Raw genomic sequence first — 12,605 nt, forward strand, 5'->3', positions numbered from 1 at the left:
CATTTATATTATGGAACATGTGACAACATCACGGCTTATGCAAGATTCCTATGAATAAAATGTATATTTGGAGAATGTCTGTACAGAATTGCATTCTTTGATAAAAATGATGCACCAAGATGCATTTGGGGTATCCCCCTTGGTTGTCAGAAAAAGTCAAGCCTTGCCCATTTTTACATGCCTTTGTGCATGTAAAAAGGAGTGAAGCTTCCTTTGATCACATGGTCACAACCACTATCTTGATTTTTTCACCTCTCCTCATCAAGGAACATTATTTCCAAGTCTATACATAAGGCAAAGTTGCAAACAAAAAGGTGTGCAGTGGAAAACTGTGCATCCAAACAGAAATGCTGAAGTTCAATAAATCCAACTCACTGTATTTGCAAAGATGAGAAACGGAGAGCATCTGAAGTTGATAGATGCACACATCTCTAATCCCATCCTGAATCCCTGGATAGCTGCCCAGGTTGTTTTTTCTGCCCTGCTGTGGCCTCTGATCCTGTAGCCAATGTTGTTTACCTTCACAGAATTGAACAAATTGTTTCTCATGGCTGTAAAATGCCTTATGGTACATCCTCCTTACTACGGGACATTTTAACCATCTATCCTTTGGTAAATAACATGTACAGGATAGCAGCTTTTATGCCATGAGATAAGATTAATGGAAATCTTTGAAGACAGATCAGATTGATAAAACATTAATATGTATGGTCTTTTTAATTTTGGACAATTCCACTTGAAAAGTACAAACTATCTGGTACATTGTCTCCTTTATATATCTGCATATACATCTCTTTGATATTAATTCATTAATCAATTAGATTAATCAGTTTAAAACCAAGTGACTAACGTGCCTTCTATTAATCAAGCAGCAGTTTCATTTAAGAATACTTTTAATATAATGACATGTATTATATGCTGAAGTGGCAAGCCTCATCTTTAAAAAGTCATTTTCCTTTCTCTTAGACAAGGGAAAAAAATTACACATCTCAGATGATCCATGCTCCAAAACATTCCCATAATATCTCAAAACAAATCATGCTTCTCGTATTAGATGTGCTGTATTTATCCATATCCAAATACATGGACATTTAATCAATGGATTAGTTGATCAACAGTGCAGGCCCATGTATGCATGTTCAGAGGGACCCACAGCTGATCTCAATGTGACTTAATCTCAGGAAATGTATATAGTTTGTAGCTTAAAAATCATACAGTTCAGTGATTGTAAATTAAAAATAAACATATTTATTTGTTGTTCTAGGGAAGCGAGATAATGATATACATTTAATCCATGCCATGTATAGAAGTGAGGCATCATTGTTGCCTCCACAGCATCTCACATCATCATCCTTAATAAAAAAGGTCAGTTATTAGGTTACTAATGAACGGGGCTGACAAAATTAGTGCTGTAACTAGCAAGCCACAGGAATCTCAACATCAATACGATGTCCTTCAACATTACGAATGTATCATAAATAAAAATAACTAGAGGAAGATTTGGAATGGCAAACCAACACAACTGCCACTCTCTAATAAGGGTAAACTCCCCAAACTAGCAACCAAGGATGTGTATTAAAGCAACTGCCAGTGTGGGGATGGTTACATTGGATAAAATGGACACTCCATAAAATGCAGAATTCAAGACCGCCAAAGGAATATTAGTCTAAAAAATACAGGACGTTCTGCCTTTGTTGAATGTCAGTTACAGAGACCAGTCACAAAATAGGCCTGGAAAATGTCAGCATTGCAGAATTAATAGAGAATTGCAATTCAGAAAGTTGTGAATAATTTAAATAGGGAGGGTGATTATCCACCGTTGTCTGTCTGGTGGTCAGCTATCAGTTATGGGCATTTCCTTCCACCAAGGATGGGCAATAGATCAAGCCATGACATTTGTGGCCGACTTCAGTTTCAGATTAGGTGTGAAGCAGCCAGCAGTGTGTCATTGTTTCATGCTGCATTACCCAGAAGTCGTGAATTGCAGCCATAAAAACTTACCTTCTATGAAATAACTTGATTGACTGATGTTTCTATAATCACACTTCAGCTCTAGTACTGATTCTGATCAGGCTGGAGTCTCACACTCCAAATAATATGTTTGCTAGATTCCTTTTTGACTTGTTATGTCTAAACAATTAATTGCAGTTTCATAATTACGTTTGTCAAATTTGAAGCTGATCTCCTGCTGTTTCTCCCATTCAGCAAGCAACCCCCCCCTGCTGGGCCTTTCCAAGGTGTGAGGCTATCACAGCAAACTGTCAAAATCACATATTAGGCAGAGATAAAGAGGAGAACAACAACCAGGGCAGTGAGCAAGTTGGCATTGCTGTGCCAGTATCAGCCCTTGTTACCTTTTTTGACATCTCTTGTATCACAAAGCTGTCGTAATATAGGTGGGTGTGGAAGCAGAAGAAACTCAGCTTGTCAATCACAGCTAACTGTAGCTTCAGTTATTCCAGAACTAGCAACGCCACCATACATCATGAACTGGATTCAAAACAGCCTTGCAGTTAGCAGAAAGGCATTGCTAGAGATGAACCCTCATTTTACTCTCTTGAATGCTGTGATTGCAGATGCTTCCTGCCCTGATACATTTACCAAGACAGGATTTTCGTTGGCTGCACTGGGAATGAGGTTATGGGAAAGCTCTACTGTGTTTCACTGGCTCCAATCCTTTATAATGAATATCAACACAGGTAGCTGCATAAAGTGAAGAGAATCATTTGTACATTTATTAGATTTGTATCTGCCTTTCTTTCAGGGTTTCAAAGTGGCCCCATATCACTCTCATTTTTTCCCACAACAAACTTGTGATGTGGGTTTGGCTGAGAGAGCTTCCATGGCCAAGGATAGACTAGAACATGAGTCTCCTCACACCTAGTCCGACACTTTCACCACTATACCAAACTGTCTCTCATCTCTAGAAAACCAGACAAATCATTGTGCTAATGGGGAAATACAGTTATCTTCTTCCTCTTGAGCTGGCTGCTGTACTGTAGAGAATGTAGGAATTCATGGGCAGATAAATAATTATAGGGATGAGCAGTGCTTTAGGTGTATTTCTAGCAAAAAAAAAGATACAGCTGCTTTAAAGAGAAGCACATAGAAGCTACATTCACACAGCCAAGCATGCTTTGATGCACTTGTTTGGAACTGAATCTGAACCACTGCACAGCCCTAACTGATAATGATTTGGGAGTATTTGTAGAATTCTTTAAGGCAGTATAAAATGTTAAAATGGGACTGAAAATATGTATTGCATAGCAGGCTACCTTTCTTCACACATCCAGTATTGGTAAGATGGTATTGTAGTTTAGCAGGAGGACAGGTTCATAAATAGTCCAGATTTAATTAACTTCAAGTTTTGCTACTCAGATTTCAGATTCAGGTCATGAATATGCAGTTTTAATATAAAATCAGGTCAAGATTCACATTCTCTAAACTTGTTGCTATGTCTTGACCATTTAGGCAGGCAGATCTTAATTCTGGTAAGCTAAATATTATTGCATGTTACCTCTCAAGCTTAATCACTGTAACCATTAGGATTAAATGTTGTTAATTACTGTAAAATATCACCTATAAAAATCAAATATCACTGAATGACAGCATGAAAGTATTTTCTAGCATTCAGAGAATTAAAAGGAATGTTTAAAATTGAAATGTGCAGAATATTTTGGGGGGAGCTACTTGCTCTTTGCATTACAGCGACCAGCTCAGTTACAAATATCTGTGAGAGTCAAGTTACTGCTATATGTTCTTACAAAGAAGGCATTGTGTTAAACATCTGTAAAAGTAAAACTATAACTTTGACATTCCTGTTCCTTGATTATAAAATGGCTTTTCCCTATAAATGTATTGGGTCCTCTCCTGGAGATATTTGAGTTTTGCTGAACATCTGGAAAAAGTATTTCACAGCTGAACAGCAATTAAGAAAAGTATAATGTGTGCTTGGTGTTCTTAATACAATAGCATGAGGCCAAAGGGGTGGGAATGGGGGTGGGGTCCACAGTTAACTATGGGGATCAGGATAGGATATTGAAGAAGGTATCTCCAAGGTGGATAGCACCCATGACTTGAAAACTTAAAAGGAAGGGCAGATTAAATACTCTATGGCTCAGTATACATTTTCCTTCAATGTGCAACCAGATGTTTCAAAAAGTCCACAAGGATAGTATAGAGGCAGCAAGCTTTTCCTTTCCTTCCCTTCCAGCTTCAAATAACTAATCTTCCCAGATGTGGTGACCTGAAGTTATTTTCAACCACAACGCCCATAATCTCCTGCCAACTGTTGAAGCTGTAGTACAACACCTGGAAGTTTGACATGGGGAAGGCTGATCTGATGACAGAGACAACACTGTTTCCTAACGTGCATGTATTTTTACAATTTTGTGGATACTTCATCTACTAATGGGCAAAAACTGCCATCAGCAAGGAATACAATGATGATGAACCTCTTGGGGACTCTGGATAATCAAATTCCAGGCAGGCCCAAATCTCTAACTTTATTTTTTTATTAAATATTTATTTTCTATCTAGAGCTCCATTAGTCTGCTTTGACTGCATCAGTGATAACCATCTCCCTAATCTTATCTGTAGGATACGTGGCCTAGAAACCCAATCATCTAAGATATGCTTCCTACACATTTATCTGTGCCAGCACAAATATTTCATAACTTTAATGATGAATGGAAATCATTATTTTCATGTGCATAATATTATAGACTACCTTCTAGATAGATGATAGATGATAGATGATAGATGATAGATGATAGATGATAGATGATAGATAGATAGATAGATAGATAGATAGATAGATAGATAGATAGATAGATAGAACATTGATTGATTGATTGATTGTGTTTCAGGGCAAAAAATGGAGAATCAGGTAGAGGAAGAAAAGGTCTTTGTCCACAGTGAAAACCTTCCACCCTGGAGAGTAATGATGGAGATCAAAACAGTTTATTTGCTTGTTTGTTTGTCAGTCAAATTTATATAGCCATCCATATGACTCTGGGCAGCTTATAAACAATTAAAACAAATATAAAAACAAACAAAAGAAAAATGTATAAAAAATCATAACATTCATAGCCAAGGAAATCACATTTAACAGTAATACTCAGTGCAACCACTGTGCTGGCTCTGCCACATTCCCTGGTCCCCATGCCCATTGGCAAAATCATGTTTTCAGGGTCAGGGCCAATCTAAGCTCTGGAAGGAAGATGTTCTGCAGGGTGGGTGACGCAGCAGTAAAGGTTCTCTTCCTAGTCCCCACCAGGTGACACTCTTTATCTGACGGGAGCTGGAGCATGCCCCCCCTGCTAGACTTGATGGGATGGATAGATGTAACTGGGAAGAGGCGGTCCTTCACGTAACCCAGTCCCATTGCCATGTTTCCTCCTCTCAATGGATGTTTAGTTATTTTTGGTTATGGAGGTTGCCATCCTGTCTCCCCCAAGGCATTGGCATCAGCTCTGTTTCTCTTGAATGCCCAACGACAGGGTCCTTTTCATCTTTCTCCTGATGCCTGCAAGCTCTCCCCTCTCCAATTAAAGTGGGAAAGGATGACAGGAATTGTGGGGAAAAGATACATAGAAGGGGACGGAAGGAAGGAATTCAGATACGTTTGTATGTGTGCATAAGTTGTTGGAGGGGGAGAGGAAGGTGTTTGAGAAGAGGACATTGCATCCTGTTTACAGTTGTGCAAGAGTGCACAAAGCTGCTATTAGAAACCATCCATTATTAAGAAAATAAACTGACTAAAAAGCTGTAAATGATAGTGCTAAAAAGCAGGAAATAGTTTGCAGGGGAACAAAAGAGCATGCAAACAAGGTGGAGATAAATTGCCATATAAAAACTGTGATGCTGAAAAAGTACAGCAAGCCCTTTCTGGATCATAGGAGTGATTTTAAAAAATCGTTTCCTTCTTCACAATTTTGTGGGAACTCACTTTCTCTGAGCTGACTTCATCTGGAAGTAACACACTGGACTAGATGAATTTGTTTTAGGATTAAGTCAAAGAAAGGTTGTCTCTTGGAAACTTGAAAAATAAATTGTGCAAATATTGTAATAATTGGTTTATTAGAAATGGGGGGGGGGATCATTCCTAGATCCCCAATAAGCTTCCACAAAGAAGGTGGGTTGATTCCATAATCAAACAGGAAGCATTCCTGTCTCCAGTTTTAATTCCTTTTCTTGATTCAGTTGGATCTTTTAAAAACCAAGAAAGATATAAAACATGGATTCATGGAATTGTATTAGAAACTGTAACACTCCCTTCTCTGATTTAAATCTCCAGTCAGAAAGATTTCATCTTTCCCATTGGCAGTGTGCCTTTAAGACTTGCTATTCCAGATGTGCAGAATATTATGTGCTTTAAAATTATTGTTTACATATTGTCTGCTTTTCCCTCTTTCCAATCTGGGCTATGCCTGGTAACAGACACCATTCACAGCAGGAAATTTCTTGTTTTTATTACAAGCCTTGGGTTATTTCTATAAAGTGTTGAAACAGTAGTTGAGCCTGTATTTCATCCCCCTCCCCCCCAAAAAACCCACACAGCAATATTTTAATAGTTAAAACATTCACTTGCTCTCCTTGTAGTTCCTCATCATCTACCCTAAGCTTATCTATAATTGGATAAGAATTTCTAAAATTTCAGGCTTATCCCCAAACTCCCTTAATGCACAAGCTCACTAGGGCAACTAGTTGAGCGAAATGGGTGATTTTCAAAGTTAATACTGAAACGGGGGGAAAAAAATATTCTGAAGCCCTGATTCTACCTTGCAATACAAGAATTCCAGTGAGACAAAACAATGTATTCTTCTTTTGGCAAAAGCAGAAGTGTGTTTAATAAGCTGCTCCAAATTGGAAGTCTGTGCTTGCTATCACCCTCTCTAAGGGCTCTTCCTGATGGCCGCGTTCTTGTGCTGGTCAGCAGAAAGTCTGCAAGCATAAATTGTGCTCCTGATGTCTGAGACCTCAGGAATGGGTTCAGTGAGGGGTGCAGCCCTTAGAGATTTAATGTGGGATAAGTCAAGGAAAACAATAGGTAGATTCTCTTGGTTTTTTTCCCCTCCCACTGAGCCTCAGCTACCGGCAAGAAAAAATCTCCAATTGTACTCCTTCATGCAGAGTGAGATAATGCTGAGTGAATGTAGGCAGGTGCCTAGGATTACGGGTTTAGCCACCTTTCAGTTTCCCAAAGTAACAGGTCATGCACAGAGATGACTTATCAGTCAGTTATTTCTGAACACAAGTCTAGGTCTGAGAAGCATAAGGCTGGGAGGGAAAAGGAGGAAAGCTGGGAGAAGCTGGGAGAAGGAGTAGAATTGCTGCAATAAAGAGGAGAAGCCCCTCTAGTGCTTCTGATGAGTGATTCTTCGTTTGCTGTTTCAGGGCTGCTGGCTACAAGATCATCCTTTCTTCTGTAGGACTGTTCCTGGGCTCAGAGTGGGCAGGAAGGCTAGCAAATAGAACCTAGAAAACCTCTTTCTCCTCCTTCTCCTTCTCCTTCTCCTTCTCCTTCATCCTCTGCTTGGGAGTGCAGAGAATCTAGCTTCCCAGTACTACAGAGAGCCCTTCTTCCTCCCATTGGAGGTGAGTAAAGCCATGTTACAAAGCAGGTTCTTTGCCCACATTACAGACAACCATGGTTTCCTCATCCAAACTGGCCTTTCTCTTCCAAAGGTGCACAGCGAACCCAATGCATCTATTTATCTGGGAATCAAATTACACTGATGTCAGTAAGGCTTTGGGTTAGGGTTAGGGTTATCACCTGTCAACCACAACCCCTTCCCCTCTCACATACGCATATCCCAGCTTCCTATCTCTCCCCAAATCCTTGATGTTTCTCAGACATACCATAGAAGGAAAATTGATGAGAGAGTTCTTTGTTATGCTCCTTCCTCCTCCCCTTGTCAATCAAATATGATTTATTGACTGTTTTGTGTGTTCCACAGTCCTGGCATTTGGCCCAAAGCCTTTCCTGGAATTGCTCAATACCTTGGAAGGTTTGTCCTTTTCCATTTCTTTTGGAGGCTTGGCCAAAGAGCACTTGTTTCTTGGACATCCACACATCTGAGGAGGGAGAATTACTCTGATGATTTCTGTGGATCTCTTTGCGCAATTAGGAATTGGTTCAGAAAGGCCCAAGAGCATTGTTTCTTTCCCAACTAAAATCAGCCTTGTGTGCAACACAGGTCCATTGTTCTTTCAAAAGAGCACTAGATTTGTCTTTTATAGACAGGTCTAACATTCTTCGAAAAGGCTGATAAAGCCATGTTTGTCAGAAGCCCATGTAAGATGAGAAAAGGGTTTCAGAAAGAGTCAGTCCACTCATTAGCAGCCGTCTCCACAGAAGATGGATGTTGGGTTTCTCTTGAATCCAGACTAAGATGGGCATGAAGAACCAAGCTCACCAACTGGAGGCAACCAGGCATGCTTGCAACAGCCTAAAGTGGCAAGTGACTGCATCATCAGCCACATCTTTGATCAAGCATCCTTGATCTTGTCCATGGCAAAAATTGCATTAATATCGAAAACACTACTTTAAATCTCAACAGCTATATATTACTTTAAGCTGCCTCTGCTATGGTCTGAGGATGAGACAAGGCAACATGAGGACATGTCATTTCAAAGCTATTCCCTAGATATGTTGCTACCATGTTTGTACAGACAGGAGGATGACCCCTAACATTAGCCTAATCTGCTTTTTTAAAAAAAAATAATAATAATGTATTTGTGAGTGACAGGTGGCCTGGTATTGTTCTGTGTCCATCTCTGGAATCAGAGGCAAATATCATACAGGAGAAGAAATATCGGCAAAGATGTGATTGTAAACACACCTGGAGCACACCTGGAAAGCCTCCAGTTCTGCTTCTGAATGCTGTATGAATGTAATTAATGATTCACAGAGATAATTTCTACCCTGGGTTATTTTTACACCTTATATGTCCCCATAGCTGTGGCCACTTGGGAAAACAGCAACAGCTCTAACTAATTCTTGAATAAAGGAAAGCCTTTCATAAATCAGGCTGAACTTTCTAATTGCTGTCGAAAATTATTTCCATGTTGCAAGCAAAGGATCTGGAGCTCGAAAGTATTCAGCCCTGATAATTTCTTTTGAAACTAGGAAAATATATTGCTTTCTGCATGCAGCTGCCTCGAGATAATGTCAGAGTTCAAAATTTGGGAAATCTCTTTTCCATTATTAAAGGTCTTTATTTATGACTTTCATTCCTTATGTTTCCAAGTCTGAATTGGTTATTCTGGTACTCTATTCCAATGAGAAATCTGAGATAACCTAAAGAAGCTGCTATTGGATAGGGAGGAGGAGAGAAATAATGAGAAGAATTTGATTTAAAAAATGTAAAGGATGAAAATTAATTTCTTGGTTGGTTAACTGGTTAAATGCATGTCAAAATACAACCTTTACAATATTAAATATCTCCATGCAAAACTTTCAATTAATCATGTATGAAGTTATACAGATATTCAATAATTTTAGCAGTGGATGATGAAATGATCAAGTTTTGGATAAAACAAAACAGATAGTTCAGCACCCGATACTCCACTTTCATTTTTTGAAATAAAACTCAGTGCTGTTTTGGTTACTCATGTTATTTCTGTTAGCTTCTTCACCTGTACCATATCTTTCTTCATCATAGGAGCGCTTCTTTCCATACTGCAGAATTAATTATATATGTGGGGGTATTTGCCAGTGGTAGAAAATAGGTAGAGGGCAGGAATAAATCACTTTCTCCAACAGCTAGAAGGTCTAAGGGAGAGCTAGACTGGCATCACTTGAACAGAATCCAGATCCTCACCGATTGCATTGAATTGGGGTCCAAAACTGTATGGGGGCTGCCCTCCTTGGACTTTGCAAATGAATGGATACAAAGACAAGACCAGAGTGTACATCCCAGCCTACACTAACTTTCACACCAGCAGACAAACCTGTGGGGTCTATATTAGAGTGAATAATCTAATGGCATTATTGATCCCCAGCATATCCTAATCTAGCCTTTCCCACCTAGGGCTCACATCATCTCTTAACCAGCCTGAAGGCTAATAATTTCCAATGCTTTGCTTTGCTCCAAAAATTGAGCCATGAGTTTTCTTCTACTACAGTGCTGTTTTGGAATTCCTTCTCTAGGGAAGTCTGCCTAGTAGCTATCTTGTTAAAAACCGAAGGTGGTTTTCAAATATTCTTCCAGATATTTTATTCATTGAAAGTCCTTTTTTAACAAAAGTTTATTTCCTGGTGGAATTGGAATGGTTTGACGACATTCAAATAACAATAAACCCAATCCCAAATAAGGTAGGAGCTAGCCAGTTTGGCATAGTGATTAAGGCATCGGGCTAGAAACTGGCAGATCTCGAGTTCTAGTCAGGCAGTCCAGGCAGTCACCAGGAGCCAACACTGACTTGAAGGTACCCAAAAATAATATTTTTTAAAAAAGTAGAATATTATTTATTTGTCCATTTGTTTGTTATATTGAAACCCTATCTTTCCTCCAGGAAGTCAAAGTGGAATACCTCCTCCTCCTCCTCCTCCTCCTCCTCCTCCTTTTATAATTTTTATTAAAAGAAGATTTTATAAAGATTTAAAAAACTACAGAGACATAGAAGAAGAATGAGAAAAAGAGGAAGATTATAAAAGGGTAAAAGAAAAAGTGAAGAACAACAAAAAGAAAGACATCTAAAGAAGCGACTTCTGATCTTCTTTGCAGCAGTTACAAACATAGCAATGACCATCTCCCCTCTCCCATCTTGCATGTCATAGTTCCCTTCTTCCCATAAACAAACCTTTTAAATCAATAAATCCCGAAATCGGCAGTTCATTTTTATCAATTTTTTACAGCAAAAAGTCTTTAAAGTCTTTCCAGTCTTTTATAAAAGTAATTATTGTTCCCTCTTTAATCCATTCCTCCATTATGGGTGTTTCTGTAGTCTTCCATCTTTGTGCATATAATAGTCTCGCTGCAGTTACCATATATAAAACCAGTTGTCCATGAGCCTTTTCTAGCTGAGTGTCCATAAGTCCTAATAAGAATGTAGTTCTCTTTCTTCTAACTTTTTCTCCAGCACTAATCCTGTGGAGTAGGCTGGGCTAGAAACTGCCCTGCCTGAAATCACCCAGTGAATTTCCATGATGGTGAACTAGAACCTGGCTTCAGTCACCGCACATCGGCTCTTAGGAGGTTCTTACCATAACTCTTCATAGAGTATTTGTTGTAGAATATTGTTCTAAATGTAGAATGAAAATAGTGTTTGAGAAAATACTGCCAGGAATCAGCACATAGTGACCTTCCTAAATGAGAGAAATGCTACATTGCGCATTTTCCAGGGGCTAGAGGTGCCCTCCAAAAGACTTGGCAATTCCAGGTTGTCATTTTGGTGTGTCAGAAAGGAGATAATTATTACATATTCAAATATGCTTATATATTAACTTAATGCATGAAATCCTTCAACTGCATTTACTTTTAATAAAATGCAAATCAAATCAAATCTGGTTTGACCCCACCCACTGGTTTTGATAGTAGGTCTCTAAGAGAGAAACCGCCAGTGCCGCTAGTGATTGTGGAAAGAGGGTGCATCCTTCTCTGGGAAGGAGGGAAGTAATTCTACCTTTCCTTCCCCTCCTCACTCCAAGCAGGAAACAATTTAGACAAAGCAGGTATGAGAAGCCACTCTGTATGGTGATACTATGGCAGGCAATTCCACTGAAATCGACCGAGAGTCTGCCATTTTCGCTTGGCCTGTGCAAAGCAGCAAATGACTTGCAGAGATGAGATATTTCTTGCAGCAGGAACTTCTGCTGCTTCACTTCAAGAACAGGGGTCCTACATCTGCACAGAGATTCTACTTTGCTTCAAAAGATACTTAGACTGGGGTTCCAGTGAAGTAAAGTATCCCTTTAAAGATCTACTGTATTTTTCCATCAATAAGATGCCCCCATGTACAAGACGACCCCCACTTTTCCAACCCAAAATTAAGAAATCAATATTTTAAAGATAGTGCAGAACACATTTTTATTTAGTAATTAGGTAACATTGACCTGATACACTCGGTGGGAGGAGGTCCAAACTCTCTGCAGCTCTATTTCCATGCTCTTTTGCATAACTGATTACATTCAAACACGAGTGAAACTGCCGATAGCTTGTCTCTGCAAACAGACTTCCTCTAATTGGTTTGTTCAGCTTCAGCTGACATCAGTTACATAAGGCTCGTGATTGGAGGAAGTCTGTTTGCAGAGACAGTATGGGCAGTTTCACTCGTGATTGGAGGCTCGTGATTGGAGGAAGACTGTTTGCAGAGTCAAGCTATTTCACTCGTGATTGGAGGCTAGCAATAGGAGGAAGCCTGTTTGCAGAGACAAAGTATGGGCAGTTTTGCCACCGCGCGGTTCTCTCCTTGGCTGAGTTCCTTGAATAAGATGCCCTTCAATTTTTAGCATAAGGATTTTAGAAAAAAGTATCGTATTATAGTCAGAAAAATACGGTATATAGCCATGATTTTCACTGGCAACATTGTTCCTAAGAAAGAATGGACACTCTATCCATTTCCGTCACCCCACCATTACTGTACTGCAATGTCTTGGC

The sequence above is a fragment of the Python bivittatus genome, unplaced genomic scaffold (genome assembly GCF_059951505.1).
Source record: "Python bivittatus isolate LINGU-HERP-01145 unplaced genomic scaffold, Pbiv_v1 ctg000050_np1212, whole genome shotgun sequence".
NCBI lineage: Eukaryota > Metazoa > Chordata > Lepidosauria > Squamata > Pythonidae > Python > Python bivittatus.